At 40.7% G+C, this 23269-nt stretch overlaps 1 non-coding gene across 1 annotated transcript; it reads right to left on the reverse strand.

The window, feature by feature from the left end:
* Positions 1–22144: 22144 nt before the first annotated feature.
* On the reverse strand, positions 22145–22219 carry Trnas-cga (transfer RNA serine (anticodon CGA)). Its single transcript has one exon. It is a non-coding gene; the product is annotated as a tRNA-Ser (tRNA).
* Between the last annotated feature and the right edge of the window lie 1050 nt (positions 22220–23269).

The following is a 23269-nucleotide window of genomic DNA, read 5'->3' on the forward strand; positions in this document are numbered from 1 at the left end:
TCCGATTTCCACCTTCCACGCCACGCCAGTATGGCGTGGATTTCCGTAGGAACACATCACAGGTACCGACATGTTTTCAGCAAGAGGCGTGGAAGTCCAAGACTTTCGCGTACTCGTGGTTTCACCGTCGTTCAACCACCTTCAAAATGGTTCAAATGGCTCTGAGCACTATGGGACTTAACATCAGGACATCACACACACCCATGCCCGAGGCAGGATTCGAACCTGCGACCGTAGCGGTCGCGCGGTTACAGACTGAAGGGCCCAGAACCGCTCGGCCACACCAGCCGCGCCAACCACTTTCCATAGATGGCCACGACGATAATACCCTAACAGTCGAACAGCTTTGCCGTTTCCGAGATGCTCGTTCCAAGGCGCTACAACTGTCTACCTTTTGTCAAAGTCGCTTACATCAGTGGATTTTCCATTTGCGTTCCGTACCGTCGCGACGCGTCGCCAGAATTCCCCACTGCTCTGCTTACATATTTTACTTACCGTGTAACGAGCCTGCAACGCTGTCAGGCAGCTGTCAGTATCGTGATGGGCTGTGGTCATAACGTTTTGGCTCCCCAGTGTGGATGAATGTCTTTTTTTATGATACTCTCGCCATCTCTCTTTGCCAAACCCCCTGCATCCTTGGACGGAAAAATGGGACGAATGGTAACGCCAAACACTTCGATTAAATCTCTTTGCTCTTTCCCGGGTCACATGACATGACCTCCGTCCCGGTTACGAGATTGGATGGAGCACATTATTCCGAAGCAGTATGGCGTGGATTTCCGTAGGAACACATCACAGGTACCGACATGTTTTCAGCAATATACGATCATAGGATGGCTAATAGACGTTGATCAGATTAACTTATGTAATTTTTTGAACAGAGTCCAGCTTATTTTGTGAGTTGAAGTGATTGCAGTTGCGAAAATGTGATTGTAATTTACGTTTCTCAAACTCACATCACCACAAGGCATGTTTAATTTAACTATGTTGGTTTCTCTAAAGCGCTTTTTCTGGCTATGTGTTGTTTCAATGTAATTCAGTTTCATTTAAAGTCATCTCCCGTACTCACGTGTGTTTTCTTAGTGATCCAATTTATTGTGTTTCATGTGATCGTGTTGTTACGAACTGCGTAAGTGTGAAGAGACACCTGCAATGCCGGCCGCTGTGGCCGAGCGCTTCTAGGCGCTTCAATTTGGAACCGCGCGACCGCTAAGGTCGCAGGTTCGAATCCTGATTCGGGCATGGATGTGTGTGATGTCCTTTGGTTAGTTAGGTTTAAGTAGTTCTAAGTTTTAGGGGACTGATGACCTCAGATGTTAAGTCCCATAGTGCTCAGAGCCATTTTTGAACACCTACAGTGTTTTCCCTAGCATGAAATTGCGTGAAAGGCCGTGTGATGCAAAGAGTTTTGCCTAGCCTGGTTCTCTACAGAAACATACGTTTCTTCAGATATGTGCTAATGAGAAGGAAGCGCTAAATTTTTACATACCTTTGGCCGCAGACCACTGTCTTACCAGATTGCTATCACTATTATGTCTTTTTATTTATATTTGAAGCTCTATTTGCGATGTATATTCATATGCATTTCATCTAACTCATGATCATATTACAACATGACGATGCAGTTGTCGCAGAATTCAGTGGAATTGGATATGTTGTGTAACTATTTGGTTTAAATTAATCGAAGAAAAACCTCATTTACATGAACTTTTCTGTCAGCGTAGTATATACAGTAGACACTTCTGTTGGTCAGAAATGAACTGAATTTGCTTTGAGGCTTCTGTGAATATAGTATATGATAGTAGGGAGGGCCTATATGCAGTCAGTCTGATTCACGAGTATTGTTATATCAAAATGCCTGACGTGGTACAATTTAGTAAGTCACTGAGATGCATTTGTGTTCCACATGAAAATGAGCTCAGGTCTTCGTGTACGCATGCAGCTTGTACACGGCCATTAAGTTAGTAGGAGATAAGAACTAATTTCTATCTTTCAGTATGTGTATTTAAACTTACTTAAATTTTACTTTCCATATTGTTTTGACTTACAAAGCTGTCTTAAATATTCCTTTCACTTTTTGTGTAATTACTCCAGGTTACACAAGGAATTTTAATGTTGCAGTTGTGTCTTTCTATCTAAAGCTTTGTGTCTTTCTAAACTTTAGCACGGAAAGTGTTCAGTATTTGTTGCATATAAAAATTTATCAATAAATAACTCTTTTTAGTGTTGGGGTATGAGAGAAAATATTGTTGAGATTTTATTTAACCTCTCTGAATGATTAAAAAGGTAGTAGAACTTTTTTCGAAAAAGTGGGATTAGTGAGAGGCAATGAGTGTTTGGGACAGGATGTAGACATTTTGGTGAATGGGCTAATGGTGAGGTTGGACGGAGGACGGGGGGCCGTGGCCATGGTGATACCTCTCAGCCGAAAATTCAGAATGCTAACTGTTGCTGGATACTGCCAAAAACAAGTAGGTGCCGTTATGCCTGTTCTTCTCCCAGGAGATGGCGTGGCGTGAGACGCAGTCTCGCTCCAGAGGCGGAACTACACCACACCATACGTGAGGTCACAGCCCGGAGCATTGTGCCCGGGGCCGCAGTCGCAGCGTTCACGTCCCAAACACTCCACCTCCTGCCTTCGTGCAGTCGTTACTGCATGGATTTTTTTTTAATTTATCGCAATAGGCATTTCCTCCTATGTAGATGGGAGTGAACAAAGTATCTTCGCCTTCGCAAGAGAAAGCTAGTGATTGAAATTTCTCGAAAACATCTCACCGCTACGAAAAGCGCCTTCCTTTTAATCATTGCCACTCCAACTCGCTTACCCTTTCCTTGACGCTCTCTTCCCTATTTAGCGATAACACAAAACGAGCTGCACTTTTCTGAATTTTTTCAATGTGCTCCGTCAAACCAATCTGGTAAGGATCCTGTTCCGCGATGTAACACGCCAGAATCGAACAAGCGTAGTGTAGACAGTCTAGTAGATTTGTTCGTTGAATAAAATGCAGTCTTTGATTCACCTTCTCCACAAGATTTCCTATGTGATAGTTCCAATTGAAGTTGTTCGTAACTGTAATCCCTAGGTACTTAGTTGAATTGACAACCTTTAAATTCTTATGATTTATCGTGTAACTGAAATTAAACCGATTTTTTAATAATCCTGTGAAGGGACTCACACTTTTTATTGATCAGGTAAACTGACACTTTTCTCATGTAAATCATTTTGTAATTCATACTGATATTCTGATGACTTTACTAAACGGTAAACGACAGCACCAGCTGCAAACAAATTTAAGGGGACTTCTCGGTTCGTCTCCTAATTCGTTCTTGTAGATTAAGAACAGCACAGGCCCTATAACACTTCCATAGGAAACGCCAGCTATCAGTTCTGTTTCATTAGATGACTCCCTGGTAACTACTGCGAACTGTGATCTTTCTGACAGGAAATCACGAATCCAGTTTCACTCCTTGATTAGAAGATGTTTTTGGGAAACAGTGTGAAAAGCCTTCTGGAAACATTATATCAAGTTGAGATCCCTTACCGATAGCGTCCATTACTTCGTATGACTAAACAGCCAGTTGCGTTTCCACAAGAACGATATTGTAAATCCGTGCTAGCTGTGTGTCAATAGAACGTTTTCTTCGAGGTATTTCACAATGTTCGAACACCGTATATGTTTCAAGATCCTATTGCATGTCAATGTCAGTGATAAGGGTCTGTAACTAGTGTATTAATTCCAGGAAAGGGACTGCATGAGTTTCAATTTGAGACAAAAATACGTTACTACCGAATACATTGGGAGCATATTCTTTTGAAGCCTGAAGAGTGAATGCGTAGCCAAAGGAGGCACCATATTCTTCTGCACATAAAAGGCTGCTTGAACGCTTCGAAACAATGGCTTCGCACACAGCCGCCTCTGAACGAAGGACAAAACGTGATGTAGAGGATGTAGTAGCCTAGAATAATATTCACGATTATATATTTTATACCAGAGAAGAGAGTCGGGTAGGGCAGTTTGTATTCAAGCTATAAGGACAGCGCCGGTTTAAGGTCCAAGTGACACAGGCGATATCTTGTGGTGCCAAGGTGAAAGTGTAAAATTTCTACACGGTGTGTATCATAATTAGTAGCGAGAAAAAGCACTTCCACGTACAATAGACTTAGATTTATTTTTAAAGGTCTTACCAAGAGCCCAAGGAACAGCAACTGACGTATAAGAGAGGAAGGGAAATACGGGGGTGGGGACACCAAATGATGTGTTGCTTGTGCCGGAATATGTTCTTGAACCGCCCTTGTGTGAGGGCCTTGCTACATGTACTGTATATGACGGCGTGTAGGCGTACTGTTGGAAGAGGTACTGCTACAAGGTTGACTTCATTCCATGAATTCAAGAGTGAAAAACGTAAGTGCACGTTGTATTTTAAGTAGGTAAAGCAAATTGCTCTATTCTTTGAATGAAAACTAACATATAAGAATTACATTTAGCTAGAATATTGCCAGTACGTGGAAGAGGGGTGAACATGGCACAAATTTTATGATCTGGTCTTGTAAAACACACACTATGTACGCAAAATACTCAGGATACTAATTACAGCCCGTTTCAAGGTAAAACAGAGCCTGGAATGCAATTACATGAAAGTTTGTCAAACCAGCAAAACACAAAAATGGTGCCTAATGATCGAAACAGGAAGGATGTGCCGTGTACCAGCAATGGATGCGGTGTACATGCGTTCTCTTCTGTGTGACCAGATTTGTCAATGTTACTGCAAGCTCAGGTAATGAACAGCCATCAGACGTAGTAGAAGCATGGAACAAAGTGCCAGTATGCTTCAGCACAGCCCGCCCGGTTAGCCGTGCGATCTAAAGCACTGCTTTCCGGGCAGGAAGGCGTGCCGGTCCCCGGCACGAATCCCCCCGGCTGATTAGTGTCGGGGTCCGGTGTGCCGCCCAGTCTATGGGTGGTTTCTAAGACAGATTTTCCATCTGCCTCGGCGAATGCGGGCTGGTTTCCCTTATTCTGCCTCAGTTACACTATGTCGGCGATTGCTGCGCAAACACTGTCTCCACGTACGCCGCGTACACCATAATTACTCTACCACACAAACATTTGGGGTTACACTCGTCTGGTGTGAGACGTTCTCGGGGAGGGGGAGGGGGGGGAGGGTCCACTGAGGACCAATAGCCCTGCATTCGGTGTGGGGCGGCTGTGGAGTGAGTGGAGTGCTGTAGCCTGTTGTGGGGTTGTGTACAACTGTGGGCTATGTGAAATATGATTTATTAGTCTCATTACATACATATTACATCATATGATCTGTTGTACAGGAGACACGTCAAGTTTAGCAAAAACATAATGTATAATGGTTTACAGAAATTCTTTTTACATTATTTTAAGAATAATGCCAATAAATACAACACTACAATATTTATTTTAAATTAACAGTTTACCAATTTCCTTTGTTGTACGCTGACAACACTGCAATATTAGCTATAGATTTTTATTGTTCGAAGTGTCAGACTATCTTCCATGCATTCTTCAATGACGTAGTAACATTTCTCTAGTAAAATATTTTGGAGTAAACTTTTCAGCGAACCAAGGTCCATATGTTTCTTCCTTTTAATTTGTTATATATTTTTAGCCCCATGTACAGTGGTGTCTGAGCATAAAGCTTTAAGTGATGCGAAGAAAATTTGAAGTTTTCCTTGTGACGAGTACCATAGCTATACTTAAAACGGATCTTTTCAAGATTATATTGATTATTATATACGAAAATCAAAATCTGAAAAATTTACAATGAAGTAATTGTTGGTATTTTTAATTTCTTAAGCAATGGGTGATATGACTCATTTTTGTGGACAGCACAGATGTTTCTAAAGATTTTCTTCTCAAGAATTAGTAGCCTTGTACTGCTTCTAGAGTTTCCCCAGACAATTATCCCATCCCGAATAACAGATTCAAAATAATTGTGGTAGACTGTCTTTCTTGTGTCCATATGAGTGGCACCAGATAAAATAAACATTGCATAAGCTAGGGAATTTAATTTATTTTCCAGGAAATCTCTATGTGTCTCCCAGTTTAAACATTTATCAAGGTTTAGGCCCAAGAATTTCACATGGCTCACTTCTGTCATCAGTTGATTATTATAGGCTATTTGTACAGGACGTATTGCTCACAATTTAGAGACAAATTTCATTATCTGGGTCTTAGTGACATTGAGCTTTAGTCCATTTGTAAGGAACCAGGATTCCTCGTTCCCCAGAACCTTTTGTATACTATCCGTAATATTTTCTATTGTATCATTTTCTGTCAGGACTGAGGTGTCATCTGCGAACAAGACTGAATGAGCATCAATATTTAATGGTAAATCATTTATGTACAACAACAACAGGTAAGCACCCAGTATTAAATCCTGTGAAACTCCTTGGGAAATTGTTTTCCATTCGGAGTAGTAGTTAACTGAATTTGATGTTAAAATAACTCTTTGTTTCATTTCTGTCAGATAAGAGTTGAACCACTGTAATGCAGTATCTTCGATCCCATAGCTCTTCAATTTGTGAAGTAATAATGAGTGTTTCACAGAGTCAAGGCTACCGTTAGATCACAGAATATTCCTGAGACTTCTGTACCCTGGTCTAGTGATGTGCTTATTTTTTTCTGTAAATTATCTGATGGCATTTATGGTGCTTTTTCCTCTTCGGAAACCAAACTGATTTTTACAAATAATGTCATTTAGCGTAAGGAAATTGTCTAGTTGTTTTGTCACAAGTTTTTCAAATATTTTAGAGAAAAAAGGAAGGAGAGAGATAAGCAGGTAGGTTCCCATGTCTTCTGGTGGTCCCTTTTTAAATAATGGCTTAATTTCTGCATATTTTAGGACATCTGGGAAAGACCAGTGTTCGAAGGACTGGTTTACAATAATAGTCAGTGGGTATGAAATAACATGGAGTACTATCTTGATTACCATGGAAGGTATTACATCCCATCCAGATGAATTTTTTTTAATGATAATATTGTGTCTTCCACATCTTTCTGAGTGATTTTTTTCCGAATTTTTTAAAACAAATATTCTGTATGTCATCTCCATGCCTGGCCTGATGGGCTGTCATGTCTACGTCAGATTTTGCTATATTGACAAAGAAATCATTGAAGGAGTTTTACATTTGAACATGGTTTACAATATCACCCTGAAACCTAATTTGAGAAATTTCTTGACTTTTAACATTGACTCTCAACTCTGATTTCACAACAGACCGGACTGCCTTTGTTTTATTTCTTTGTTTGTTTATGAATCTACTATTTACCAGCTTTTTGCTGTCAGTATCAGTTTTTTGAATATAGTCTTATAGCGCTTAACATAAGTTACAAAATTAGGGTTTTCATTTACTTTGAGCTCACTGTGCAGCTGTCTTTTTCTGGCACTTGAAATTTTTATGCATGGTGTAATCCAGCTTCGTTTATTCCTGAATTGAGTACACCCAAAAACAATTTAGAAATGTATCAAAATTTTTGTTGCTTGAATCACAGTGGTCTAAAGGCTAGCTTATAATACTTAACTTATCACAAAACAGCTCTAAATTTTCTTCGCTAAAATTCCTTCTTATATAAGATTCAGATTTTAGTTTCTCTGTTTTGGGGAGCTCTACAAACAAAGCTGAGTGACCAGATATTCCTAGATCTAGACAAAACTTCCTTGTATCATCAAACTGATAATTTGTAATAATATTATCTATGCAGGTTGTTGAGTGGAAACTTCTCTCTAGCACACATAGTAAAGTTTAACTTGAAACCAGATTTTTGGATTAAATCACCAAATTTTTCAATGTCACTGCTTTCAGTTAATGTATCTAAGTAGAAGTCTCCTGCAATCACAATCTTTTCCTTGCTTTCTTTTTTGAGTTTGTCTAAGAGATATTTAAATTTTTCTAGGAACAATTTAGTAGCAGAACTCCCAGGAATTCTGTTTATCTTATTTATGGTAGTATCACTTATTGACCTTTTGTGTAAATTTGCGCTAATGACAATTTTTGAACTTGCAAATACACTTTTTGCTGAGTGTTCATTGATTATTTTGATTATTTCTTCCTCACTGCTGTTCCGGATGGAATTTGTTCCGACATGAATGAAAACACCTTCGTATTTGTCCTTTTTCCATTTCCACTTTCAGTTTCACTTCGTTTCGAATTTAGAATATTTTCAGTGTCTGCTGATCTGATGCGATCGGATTCCGGGACGAACATCGATTTCACAGCCTGGAGCGGAAACAGTTTTCAGCACAGAGTCGCCAACAATAAGAAAGTCCCTTTTTTCATTAGGTTTTGCTGCAGCACTTTCACGTTTGTCCTTTTTTTAGGTCGCTGTTTTCCATTTATATTTGCTTACAGATAGTCCGGTGGATGAGTTTTTGATCACATTTCGCACAACATGTGTATTTTGAACGTTTTGTTTCGTACTTGGTTGGTGTTTTTCAGAAGCACTTAATTCCGTTTCGCTTATTTCCTTTCGATGGATATCACACACAGAGAAATGTTTTTCTTGAGTTAATGTATCATTTTCTTTCTTTGTAGTCAGTAATTCGGTTTTCAATGCTTCAATGGCCTTGTGTAGCTGCTTTATAATATTGTTTTCTGTATCTTCTTTTATTTCCGTTTCGCACGCACAGGCCTGTTTTTCCAGTATTAATCCATCTTTTTCTTTTTTTATAGTCACTATTTCGATATTTAATGCCTCAATGTCCTTTTACAGCAACGTTATAATTTCGGTTTTTGAGTCCACTGTACTTACAAGATCGGCGGTTTCAACTCTTAAGCAAACGCAGCATGTCCATGGAATATCATCACTGATTAATTTTGCGTTCATTTTCGTGCAGTTTTCGTCCAACCAGTAATTGCACTTGACACACACAAAATACCCTTCATCACTCGCTTTTCACATTATCTACAAGAAAAATTGTTTGATTTTTGCTTTTTTGACGAGCGTGAAACGGTACTACACTTTCCTATCGGCGCTCTAGGTCCCCAGTTCCATACAATACAATGCCTCACCATCATCAAAAGGCAAAATATTAGTATGTGAATGAATTTTAACGGAGAAGGATGTTCGGTCTCCGTCAAACTAGTTGACAGTTCACTCGTACGGGCCATACAAGGACAGTGATACATCTTTGAAACCAGTACACAGAAGACTATCGTTTGCGACGATCATGGAACATGGCCATTTCATCGGATCACAGCCATCCTGTCTGAATGCGCAATGCGGAACTGTACAACTTCATCGATGCTATAGAATCGCGATAGCTGAAGACCTGTCTGCGTCGAGGCTTCAGCATCGTCTGCTGCGGGCTGAACTATACTTCACTCATCACAAGAATAAACCTGATGTAAACGAACACAGGCGCAGCAGTCGTAACTCTCGTACACGGGTGTTGTTCCGCTCTTGGAAGAAGGTCCAACTTATGTGTTAGATATCTTATTACTATCTCATTGTAAATGAAACTTTAAGACATTCTGACGTATTAACAGCCGTCAACGTTTTTCTTAACCATATTTTTGCTACGTAATCTTTATTTCAAAATTTGTGTACAGTCACAGTCTCCGTAAACGCTATTGTGCTCTGATAGTCTCGCTACATATACTGTGAAAATAGATGACACTGCTTCCTGCTTCGTAGTGAAACATGCGCGCGAAACACCGTTCACGACGAAAAACAAGTTGTTCTTAATGTTTTTCACAAGCTTACAGGAAAACAAAATCCGTCTGACGGTTTTCGAAAAGCACTATATAATAAATTGCAGACCCTTTGTAAGTTAGATGTGTGGCGTAGTCAACAGCGTCGTAGAATGATACTCGCCTAGGGTTTGGACCGATAGTTCGAATCTTGTTATGGTCTATATTTTTTCGGTTGGAATAAAGGTAGCGTTATAATCAAATATACTATGAGGCGACAGTTCGATTCGCGTGTCCGCAGCTCGTGGTCTCGCGGTCGCCCTCTCGCTTCCTGAGCACGAGGTCCCGGGTTCGATTCCCGGCGGGGTGAGTGATATTCACCTGCCTCGAGATGACTGGGTGTTTGTGTTGCCCTTATCATTTCATTCTCATTGATGACAGTGACGGTATTGGACTGAGCAAAGGTTGGGAATTTGTACGGCCGCTGATAACCGCGCAGCTGAGCGCCCCACAAACCAAACATCATCATCATCGAATCTCATCGTGGTCTATAATTTTTTCAGTTTGAATACCTACATCATTTAAATACGAAATACAGCAAATATTTGTTAATGAACTCATACTTAACCATCATTTTTCAAGAAAAACTCACGTCTTCTTGTTTTTAATTACAAAATTATATGCAAAATTCTGGTGTTAGTTCAAATGTAAATTCTTAAGTGTGATATTTGATAAAAGATCGTTAAAGATTGCTGAAGTTAAGACAACATTACACAATCAAATTTTTTCAGAGAAAAATAAAAAATCAAATACTCTTTATTGGAATATGACCATTGTTTTGTAGGACAAAGATGGTCTAACACGAGCCAGGGTGATAAGGGTTGTAGAAACATGGAAAATATAGTTTTCACGGCGTCGAACACACTGTAGAAATGCTACGTTTTGACAGTTGTCACCGCACCACCGCTACCTGAACCTAATAGAGCTGATTTAGAGCCAAGTTAAGGGATTTGTCGCCAGAAATAACAAGACATTTAAGCTGCCAAACGTACTGGAACTAATGTACAAGTCTTTTTGACACTTTGCTGCCGAACGATTGCGGATTTCAGAACAGCACGTCATAAAAGAGGAGGAGAAAATCAGGACTTTTTGGTGGCTTGGGGTTCTGTTGCTGATCGTCTCGTTATCAACGCTGCAGTATTCCTCTGGGTCCGGTATGGAAGGAGTTAAGAGATTACCAGACGATTGACTGCAATACCTCCAGTGACTTCAATATTTAACAACGTGGGAAATTAGGAATGCCCTTTTACGCCAGGCATAGCTACTACAGAAAAATTACCCTTGTTAATTGGTTAAGTGGTTTTCATAACTCTTGTTTTTAATTACAGTACTATGTTAGCTAACATCTAAGGCATCTTACGTATTCCGTCAGGTCACCGAAGAAGCGTATCGCCTGAGTTTTGCCGTACATAATTTCATTCTGTCTAATAATTAAATGACATTCAAAGCTATATTGTTCTCTGTTCGACTCGTTTTAAGTCTTTACTGCAACTGATCACATCACTGCAGGTTAGCTGGATCACTTGCTTGGCCAGTGCTATCCAAGTTAAATGTGCTGGTAAAGCTGTTGCCCCCTTAGTCGATGTACGCGTAACGCACAGGAGAAAACGTATCCTCGTTATCGTACTTGACTGTACTCGAGACAGCTTGGCTTCCACTCCACGAGAAACGAAATCCAATGACGTTCCAGGAAACGCGGCAGAATACATAGTGTAATGTTTACACGATTCTTATAATGAACTGAGTATAGTGGAAATCTTGGCGTTGGTGTCAGCTTCACATACTGAGAAACCACGAGCGTTTCAGACTGCACTGGAAACATAAACATCACATGCGGTGAATGGAAAAATGTAGTATTTTCATTGGAGCGTTGTTTAAACATGTCCCACAGTAAAACTAGGGACTTTTGTGTAGTTTTTAGTGCTATTTCTAACATAACCTTATACAGATATGTACTACGACTTTTAATTTCCACATATATGAAATTTTATAAATTTTATACTTTAATTTTTATAACAATAAAGCTTTATGTACACTGAGGTATTCGATATATGGAATATTAATTGTCACAAAGTTACCCTCCAGTTCAGAACAATACTGTGACATATAGTCTAACATAGACAAAGTAGATTTAAATTCATCTGTCACTAAGCTCGGCTGAGTTATTATTTCTTCATGAATAGGTCCTATGACTTTCGTTTTACCCATACACGGAACAACATTGTCACAAAGTTTGCCAATTTAGAGAGATTTATTTTTCTACGTTTCTTATGATCCAAATAATTATGTCCTATCCACTCTGAAACGAAATAAATATGGAAAAGGACTAAACTGCATGAACTATGGTAATTAAAGAAATGTTTTACACATTTATTACTTCAGTGAAACCATACGTGAAAAATAGGTCACAAACTTTACATTTAACACAATATCCTCTAAGCAAGGTAATTAGTTCAAACTGTTTGACACTTACAAGTTCAGTGGCACTAGAAAAAATAAAATCATGAACCTGTTAATAAAATATTTTCAGCGACTGTATTTATTTATTTATTTATTCGAATAACCCTCTTGGACTGTACGATAAATCAACTTTGGTTTTGCTTATTTTTGTTTCATTTTCGTTGCTCTCAGATTTTCTTCGTCCATGAGAGAGTGTCGTTTCTCTTCTTAGTGGATCAACTTTTTTCCTTTTGCAGATCTACTTCTTTCCTGAAATCCTGCCTTATGTTTCTCTTCTCCAAAATGTCTTCTGTTATATATTATGTTCATTCTAACTCCCGTGTTTTTACCATCTATGCCAATTTCGGTGAATCATGTGGGTTTGTATTTGTAGCTGTGTAGTAAGTTGATGATCTGCTTCGTTAGTCTGTTATTATCCATTACGTATATGTGTACATAAAACTGTAATCTTCTCTTCCTCATTACATCAGTCAGATTTTCTATTTTCAGAGCTCTCTGTTTGATCTTAATTTGTATTCAACATTAATATTACTTCCAGGATCCAGTATTTTCCTTAGAATTCTTCTTTCGACTTTTTCCAGTTTTTCAAGTTCCCCAAATATCGTTGGTTTAAGTGTATCTGCTGCATACAGTGTTTCAAGACTTATCACTATTTGATAGTGTCTTAGGTTCTTTGTCCAGGACGAAGTTTTTTCATTATGTGTGTTTTTTGTCATTTTTAATGCCCTTTCCATTTCATGTACTCTATTTTCTATGGCTATATTTTTTGTGTTGATTGTTATCCACTCTTCCAGGTATTTAAAACAGTTTATACTAGATATTGCATTGTTAGAATTTTAAGACTTGGAGGGACATCATTGATATTTCTCATGAAATGTGTTTTTCAAATGATATTTTTAGTCACATTTTGTCTGCTTGTTTCTGTAGTTCTGTGATTTGTTCTTTGGCACTGTCCACTGAGTCAGTAGTTAATGTCATGTTATCAGCAAAAGCTAGATAATCTATGGTGGTTTTATTTGGGTTTCTTCCTAGTGGTCCTTGGTACTGATGGATTTTCTCCTTTCTCTCACTACCATTTCTGACGCGCAGTTAAGAAGTAGGGGTGTAAACCGTCTCCCTGTCTGATTCCTGATTTTATTTCAAAAGTTTTTCGCAGTTCCACCTTAAATTTTACTTCTGATGTCGTGTTTGCTTTAGTTACTTTCATTCTTTCTTTTACTTTATTATCGAGTTCCTTTAAAATGTTGATTAGTGCAATTCTATCAATTGAGTCCTATGCCTTTTTAAAATCTACGAAAGTTGTCACGTACTTCAAATTTCTGATTTTCCTCGTTGCTATTATGTTCTTTAGATTTATTGTTTGCTCTGTACAACACCTTTCCTTCCTAAATCCTGCTTGATATTCTCTTAGTTATGGGTCGAGTGCTGCTTCAGCTCTTTTTAAAATTGCCATAGACAAGATCTTATATGTCATTGGCAAGAGGGAGCTCCGTCTATAGTTGTTAGGATCAGTTTTCTTTACATTTTTATGTTGTCAATCTATTTATGCCGATGTCCATTCTGATAGTAAGCTGTTTGTTGTCCAACTTTCATTAATGATGTCTGTTAGACAAAGAATAATTTTGCCACTAGAGTACTTCCACAATTCAGCAATTATATTGTCTCCTTCTGATGCTTTGCTATTTTTAAATTGTTTTAATATTTCTCTGAGTTCCTCTATTGTTGGTGACCTTGAGTCTGATTGTATTTGGATTACATGGTCCAAATGAAATTCTTCTTTTGGTGCATCGCAGTTGTGTGGTTCTTTGAAATAGTCCACAAGTGACCTGTAGTTCTCCGTATTATTATATGAAGTCTTTTTTGCTTTTGGATCTATAAACTGTAAACTTGGTAGTGTGTACTTCTTTAATCGTTTTGGAATGTTCATAAAAGTTTCTTGTGTTGCTATGCTTAAAATGTGGCTCAGCTGACTTTATTTGATCTTTTATGTGTTGTACTCTGATCTTTTTGAGATCTTTAGATGCATGTTTCCTCACTTCTATAAGATTTTTCCTTTTTTACCAATTTTATTTGCGTTCCAGATATCCCATGCGCCTTGCTTCTTTATATTTAACTCATCGCAATGATGATTCCACCAAGTATGTTTCCATTTCTTTTTAAGACGTATAGTTTCTTCTGAAGTCTCAATAATGTCTTTATGAAGTAGTTCCCAACACTTAGGTATTCTTTCTTTCAACTGCATTTTGTAATCACTTTCTCTAGCTAACTACTTTATATCTGCTTTCTCTAGTGATACTAGTGCCTTTTTCTAAATGTTGATCTAACCTTAAACTTACTGACAAAAAGGCAGCGGTATGACACTGATCTGGCGCCCTTAGCAGCTTTTATATTGAGTACCACCATTGCAGAGTATCTACTTATAGCAACGTGATCAAGTTGCTACATGCCAAAACGTCGATATTTGGAAGTCCAAATAAATATCTCTTTAACTCTAAAAACATGACGCTTACCACTTTTAGAGTTTTAGCTGCTTGTCTGAAGGTAATGTCAAGGAGAAAAAAAATTTCTGAGTCCTACAGTTGCTGTGGTGTTCATCCGTTTTCTGAAACGGTGAGTCGGCTTAGTTTGCCTTTGGTGCTGCTATTTCCCTCACTTCTCGAAGCACACAGTTGTAAACGTAGACAAGGTTTGGGAAAGGGGGGAGGCGGTTGTTGCATATGCCTCGTAACGACAGGGTGCAGGAGCGATCAGGATTAGAGAGTGGGCATCCAGGGCTGCCGTTAAATGACAAAACAGGAAATTAGGTACAATAAAGAGGATGTATTTCAATGTACGGTGTACAAGGGGTGCGCCTAGGGTCAGCAGTTACCAGGTTTAGGCTAGTCTAGGAGGTCGAACAAGTAATTGAAATGGGCTACGGAAGGGGAAGCGGTTCATGTTAACTTACGTTGGTGTCCGGTCGTGGAAAGCAGAGCCAGAGGCACTTCTCAACAAGGGAAGTGTCCAGGCTTCTCAGAATGTTGTTCGGAGATGGAGGAGATACAGAGAGACAGGAACTGTCGATGACATGCCGCGCTCAGGCCACCCAAGGGCTTCTACTGCAGTGGATGACCGTAGCTACGGATTATGGCTCGGAGGAACCCTGACAGCCACGCCTCCATGTTGAATAATGCTTTTCGTGCAGCCACAGGACGTCGTGTTACGACTCAAACTGTGCACAATGGGCTGCATGATGCGCTACTTCACTCCCGATGTCCATGGCGAGGTCCATCTTTGCAATTACGACACCATGCAGCGTGGTACACATTGGCCCAAAAACATGCCGAATGGACCGCTCAGGATTGGCATCACGTTCTCTTCACCGATGAGTGTCGCATATGCATTCAACCAGACAATCGTCCGATCTATATTTGGAGGCAACCTGATCTTGCTGAACGCTTCAGACACACTATCCAGCGATTGCAGCAAGGTGGTATTATGTGGGGCCGACGTACGCTGCTGTTGGTTCTGGGAGGCGCCGTAAAGGCTATATGATACATGAAAGCCATCCTCCGACCGATAGTGCAACCATATCGGCAGCATATTGGTAAGACGTTCGTCTTCATGGACGACAATTCGCGCCCCCATCGTGAATGTCTTCTTTCAGGATAACGACATCGCTCGACTAGAGTGGCCAACATGTGCTCCAGGCATGAACCCTATCGAACATGCCTGGGATAGATTGAAAAGGCTGTTTATGGATGTCGTGACCCACCAACTACTCTGAGGGTTCTACGCCGAATCGCCGTTGAGGAGTGGGACAATCTGGACCAACACTTCCTTGATGAACTTGTGGATATTATGCCACGACGAATACAGGCATGCATCATTGTAAGAGGACGTGTTACTGGGTATTAGAGGTACCGGTGTGTACAGAAATCTCGACCACCACTTCTGAAGGTCTCGCTGTATGGTGGTACAACATGCAATGTGTGGCTTTCATGACCAATAAAAAGGGCGGAAATGATGTTTATATTGATCTCCATTCCAATTTTCTGTACAGGTCCGGAACTCACGGAACCGATGTGATGCAAAACTTTTTTGATGTGTGAAAATTGTCTGATAGATTGCTTCTACATATTTCCCATCTTTATTTAATTGAGATAACCTCGATTTTAGTGTGAGTTGTGTGTGTGTAGAAGGTGAAAGAAAGGTGGAAGAGACGTTTGCTGGTTCTCTAGACACAAGAAACACGTGAGCTGCCTTTGTGAAAAGTAGAAGGATAATTTGGAATATGTTATATCATTGATATCGGTAATCGCCAGTGAAACTATAAGTTTCCTGTATTTTTCGAGTTTCCAATGAAATATCTTCGCAGACAAAATATGTTTCTAGTTACTCAGTGGTTTCCAGCATGTTCCACCTCAGTGCACCTCGCTTAAGTTTCAGGTTTCACTCTTTATTTTCAGAAATATGTTGTACAAGCCATCGGTAGAATACTGCTATTTGGCTGATATCGAACACTATCGCGTAAATGGGACGATATTCTGGCAAAGTATGTGAAAATACAGATGTTCTTGTAATTACAGAATCTTTAGGTGGCTGCAAGAAGCATGCCAGCAAGTAAGCAAATCAGGGCGAGTAACAGTAACGCCTTTGTGCAGGGGGAACAAGCCCGGCCTTTGTACAAAAGTTTGGAGAGTGACCATAGTCCGCTGAGGGCGCTCTTATCGCATATCAGGCAAGTGTATGCGGCGGCAGTTGACCCCTGTGACCGTTGGCCACGGTGGATGACCGCGGGAAATATCTAGCGCTGCGAGGACTATATACGATGCTTGTCTTTACTTTTCTTTCTTTTTTTTTTTTTTTTTTTTTGATCTGCCTGTCTGCGTGGTACATGTACGACTGTCTAGTGGTCGATAGCTGCATGCAGGATGCAGAAGTGATGATTTTGGATGGTGCAGTATACGAATTGTGTTTAATGCATCGATATGGTATGTGTTCATAAGGCCCAGTTGGAGCTCAGTTTCGCACTGAAATACTCAAGCTTTCCTCGACACTATCAGAGTACAGGAGTGTAATTGAGGAAGTGTCTTTGGCGATAATTTCCATATTTCATGATCTGCAGACCACTTTTGCAGGGTTTAACTGTCAGAGCAGCATGACTGTTGTATGTTGTTTTTTTTTCGATCTGTACAAAATAGTTTTGCCGCTGAAGTCCTGTCTGCAGAAAATGGCGAACAGTGTTACCTCACCGGCAGCAGCAGCTGTTGCCAGGTAAATTCATTAACAACCAATCAGAATGTTCCATTCACAAGAATTTCCAAGATGTCATAGTGTCACAAGACATCCCTTGTGCAGAGATCATAGGAGCTTTTACAGAGTGGTTCGAACAAGATGGGCGCGATGTCTCTATGAAAAGTTCTGTGACATCTGAGAGTCACGTGATGTCTTCTTTGTTCGAGTGTTCAGAGACACATCCAAGCCAACCATCCTCCTCTGTTTTGGTCAGGTGGGGTGTTATCCGTCACCCACCATTGTGCCTTTAGAGCATCTACAGATCAGCAGCTGTAGGTCATAGAAAATTCTACCCATTTTTCTCGTCTGTAGTACAGTGTACCGATTTCTGTTTGTCACCACTGTGTGCTTCGAGAAGTGAGGAAAATAGCGTCCCTGACTCCAGCAGCACCAAATGTAAACTAAGCTGACTCACCACTTCAGAAAAGTGATGAATACCACAGCAACTGTAGGACTCATAAATTTTTCTCCCTTTGCCATTGCCTTCAAACAAGCAGCTAAAACTCTAAAAGTGCTAAGAGTCCTGGTTTTAGAGTTACAGAGATATTTATTTCTACTTCAAAATATCGTCGTTTTTGCACGTAAAATCAGATATTGCACCTGATATCGGTTTCGGGATCTGTTTCCCACAAAAGCGTGTGAAGTGTCTCAAGGAGATTTCACAAGTGTGCAGAGTTCTTTTTAGAGTCCATGTTCGAGTGTGGCGGTATACATAAAAAAATAGTAGCAAACTGCTGTGCAGCGATCTTTTTTCGAAGTGTATTTAGAGTCATATTCAATTGAATTTGGTAATTCCTGAAGCAGCTCGTGCTTAAAGACAAGGGCTCTTCCCACAAAAGCGCACGAAGTGTCTCAGGGACGATCACGCAAGTGTCACCATGCTTTCTTTTAGAGTCGTGGTATCCCTCACATTAAAAAGTATAATTGTTTAAATGTACTCGCATCATCTGCAGTGGTACATTTAGTTCCTGTGAGATCTCCAGGATATATATGTGACAATATTCCGCAACACCAGATGTAATAACTCCTGAAGCAGTTCTTGTTCAACAACAAAAGGTATCCGTGCGCATCCGTGGGATGGAGGAAGTCCTCTCGTATTTCCTGCTTAGAGCTCGAGGCCACACTGCAGCTACCACATGTCCTATTGTAGCGGGCTCAGAGACTCTTGGGGCAGGGAGCCAGTTATGTGGCCTCTCTTCCAGTGGGGTGTGGAGACTCTGGGGTGATGGTTTCGCGCCGGCCGGAGTGGCCGAGCGGTTCTAGGCGCTATAATCTGGAACCGCGCTACCGCTACGGTCGCAGGTTCGAATCCTGCCTCGGGAATGGATGTGTGTGCTGTCCTAGGTTACTTACGTTTAAGTAGTTCTAAGTTCTAGGGGACTGATGACCTCAGCAGTTAAGTCCCATCGTACTCAGAGCCATTTGAACCATTTGATCGTCTCGCTTCTTGTGCTTCACGGGACTGACTGGACTTTTATCGAATGATCTACAGTTACAGCACACGCGTTTATCAACATGAGTTGTAACTTAGCCCCATCCTGCTGCATCTTCAGTGTTTGGTGAAGCGAATTTATTTTCACCAAATATCATTGTTGTTGACACAGTTCTCTGATGCATGATTACAGTTACTGTACCCATTAAACTCCTGCTTCTCCAGTACAGACATCTCATCCACTGAACACAGTCAACAATTACATCTGTCCTCCCAGTCCAGGAGCTCGACACAGACTGCATCCTTTCCCCACGACTTTTTTTTCCAGTCCACGATCTTGGATTATGTTACAGGAGGGGTGAGGGTGTAGGGCAGACAGTGCCCTCTGGTGTCAGTGTTGTGAACAAGATCAGTTGGATTTTGCACCTCATAGTACACACAATGGATGGAGCTACTGCCTATGTCAACTCAAATTGTTTAAACAAACAATGCATACAAAATAAAGACTTGTGTCCATCTTATTTGGCAGCCCAGCACAGACTGAGTCGTTTTCCCACCAATTTACAGATGGGGGTGGAGAGAGGAGTGGAGGAATGCATACAAAATAAAGAGTTACATCCATCATATCTGGTAGCCCAGCACAGATTGAGTCGATTTCCCGCCAATTTACAAAGGGGGGAGGGAAGAGGAGGTAATGGGGTTAGATCAGTGAAAGTAGCCCAATTGACCTTTCTTCCTGCCAAAATTTGAACTCCCCACCACGATGTCACTGCGACGTTGCCACATCAATGGCCACCATCTTGGATCTGCCGTCTTCAATAAATGTCGCAACAGTGCAACGTGGGGTGGCACGAAATTTGTCCCACTATTCTCTAACAGTAGGACTTGCAACTTGCGTCAGCGAAGCGGCAAAGTTGGCTAAGTAATATGCATGACAAGTACTATCTCAACCTATATAAAAAATTTGAAGGCACATCCTCATAAAATACATAGCTGGTTTCGCATTCTTGAGGATGATGGTTCAAACACGCGGCCATCCTGATTTAGCTTTCCTGTGATTTCCCTAAATCGCTTCATGTAAATGGCGGGAGGGTTCCTTTGAAAGGGCATGGCTGATTTCCTTCCACATCCTTCTGTCATCTGAACTTGTGCTTCGATTATAATGTCCCCATTGTTGAGAGAAAATTAAACACTAACAACACTAAAACACAGAACAAAATATATCCTGACGCATTCATACTTACGGGAAACATCACCTCACTCATACTAGTAGCTGACTATTCTGCAGACAGCAGCTAATTAGATGTTCCATTTCATGTAGAGAGTTGTTACTTAATGGCAAACATCATCTAAAAGTGAAAGTGAACAATGCTAAAATTCAGTCAAATTTGGATAGCCATTAGAAACATTCATACCTTATCTTGGGTAAGAGTGTACATTTACATGTAATTATGTGCTAACCACTCTTCCTGAAAATCATGTGTGGCTCTTTTAATAACTAGTTTACATGAAAGTAAAACAAGATTCACGTGAAGTCGACACATACTATGCTGTCTATATCAGAGCATAATCTAAAAATGGTTCAAATGGCTCTGAGCACTATGGGACTCAACATCTTAGGTCATAAGTCCCCTAGAACTTAGAACTACTTAAACCTAACCAACCTAAGGACATCACACACACCCATGCCCGAGGCAGGATTCGAACCTGCGACCGTAGCAGTCCCGCGGTTCCGGACTGCAGCGCCAGAACCGCTAGACCACCGCGGCCGGCCAGAGCATAATCTGCTCGCATTTTTTTATTCAAGAAAGAAATATGTGAAACATTTATTAACAATTGAAAATGAAATTGTTGTAAACTTCACAGTGCATTTATAATTGCAGGGATGCATATCAGTAAACATGATCATGAAACCCTACAAACATATATTTTACACAAAAGAGAAAACACAGCATTTACATTACATGAAAACAAACAAAATATATACACTATACAAAAACAAACAATCAAAAAATTCCTATTTGTCGGAACTAAAGTGATAAAAAAATCAAGCAAAATTCCATGCATCATCCATAATTACAAGTACTTACATGTATGGTTCTGAGTGTATCTGTTTGTATTATACATAGTGTATAAGTGTGACAGCAAAAATTATAATAATCACGTGATTTAGAATTAGTCTGTGCATGTTAAATGTGTATCCTTGTATGTGTTGCTTCACATTATACCTGAGCACGATGTCAAGGAACATATAGGTATCAAGCATGTATGTAAGCGAAACAGTAAACACAACAAAATTAGTGTCTTGTTCAAAGAAAGAAATATTAGAAATCGTCGTAATAAACGTTTTTTAACAGTACAAATTCAAGTTTGCTTTACACAGTAAATATGATGTTCGCAGATGGCACATTCACACAAAACAGGTTACACACTGTTTCGGTCTGAGTATGGTGAGAGAGGTCGGTGGTTCAGTACATAGGAGGGCGAGGGTATGGTGCTACTTGTTGGCTGCAGGCAACTTCAGACTGCCTCGTTGGTATGCACATGTGTTGCGCAGTCTTCCCTTCATCTTGGTGGCGTCAGCTAGAATGGGATGTCGTGGAGGTGCTCTGGATTGTTGCGGACAGGTGCCCAAGTATTGGCATGACACACACTGTTGTTGTTGCACCTGAGATTCACTCCATATCATCCTCAGCCAGGTTAAGTATTTATCTACTGGTCCTACCAGGAGTAGTACATTGCTTCGTATGATCCCGTCACATTGCTCCTCGATCCGCTGCTATTAATGGTACGCAGAGTGTTTACTCAAAGTTTCCATTCCGCCACTGGTTTCAGGAATGGATTCAGGAAGTGTCACTAGGCTTGGTGGTGGAAGTATAGTTAAGTAAAGGACATTCTGGTTGAATTCATCTTAAAAGTATAGCATGAAGACTTTCTGGCATATTAAAACTGTGTGCCGGACCGAGATTCGAACTCGGGACCTTTGCCTTTCGCGGTCAAGTGCTCTACCAACTGAGCTACCCAAGCACGACACACGCCCAGTCCTCACAGCTTTACTTCTGATAGTACCTCGTCTCCTACCTTCCAAACTTTACAGAAGCTCTCCTGCGAACCTTGCAGAACTTGCACTCCTGAAAGAAAGGATATTGCGGAGACATGGCTTAGCCACAGACTGGGGGATGTTTCCAGAATGGGATTTTCACTCTGCAGCGGAGTGTGCGCTGATATGAAACTTTCTGGTAGATTAAAACTGTGTGCCGGACCGAGACTCGAACTCGGGACCTTTGCCTTTCGGGGGCAAGTGCTCTACCAACTGAGCTACCCAAGCACGACTCACGGTCCTTCCTCACAGCTTTACTTCTGCCAGTACCTCGTCTCCTACCGTCCAAACTTTACAGAAGCTCTCCTGTGAACCTTGCAGAACTAAGGCTGTGGCTAAGCCATGTCTCCGCAATATCCTTTCTTTCAGGAGTGTTAGTTCTGCAAGGTTCGCAGGAGAGCTTCTGTAAAGTTTGGAAGGTAGGAGACTGGAAGAAGTAAAGCTGTGAGGACGAGCTCTGAGTCGTGCTTGGGTAGCTCAGTTGGTAGAGCACTTGCCCGCGAAAGGCAAAGGTCCCGAGTTCGAGTCTCGGTCCGGCACACAGTTTTAATCTGCCATAAAGTTTCATATCAGCGCACACTCCACTGCAGAGTGAAAATCTCATTCTATAGCATGAAGAGTTTGGGAAAGTAAAATGTAATTGGATACTGAATTGATTCCTTGTGCAGCTCTGCTTGTGGTGTAGACTGCCCATATTGACTCTTTTAAACCGGGTAGTGCATCAGCTCTCGTTATTGTTAGTTTACCTTCATCGTCGCTTTTAGGGCTCTTAAACAAAAAATTTCCATTATCTGCTGCGGCAGAAAGCGCATGCACAAACCGTGCTGTGGCGCGTCACTGCCCTCATAGTCAAGTTGACGAAGACCTACCGTTGGTTTGGCTTCACTCATATCATACAACGTGGCACCTTTAGCTACACGATCTCTGGTAACAAATTCCACAGAGATGTCACTGTTTGTCGTATAGCACTGTGCTGTACGTTCTGCCCATCCTGTCGGCGGTGGAAGTGGTTTAGATCAAAAGTACGTGATGGTAAATTCAGCTTCCTAACTTATTAAAACTGAATGACCAAAATCCACAGCTCTACGGTAGTGACCGATTATCATGCTCGAAATAGGAGTGATGTTAGGAGTAGCAGACCTCAGTCGAGGTCTCAACCAGAATTCCGATAGATGGAGTCTCCGCCAGAAGCATCCTGAGCAAAGTGTCTCAACTCAAAGGAGAATCCAATGTGTTGAAAGAGAGCAGAGTGCGTCTGTTTTTACATCTCAAGTAGCAG

The sequence above is a fragment of the Schistocerca cancellata genome, chromosome 4 (genome assembly GCF_023864275.1).
Source record: "Schistocerca cancellata isolate TAMUIC-IGC-003103 chromosome 4, iqSchCanc2.1, whole genome shotgun sequence".
Classification (NCBI taxonomy): domain Eukaryota; kingdom Metazoa; phylum Arthropoda; class Insecta; order Orthoptera; family Acrididae; genus Schistocerca; species Schistocerca cancellata.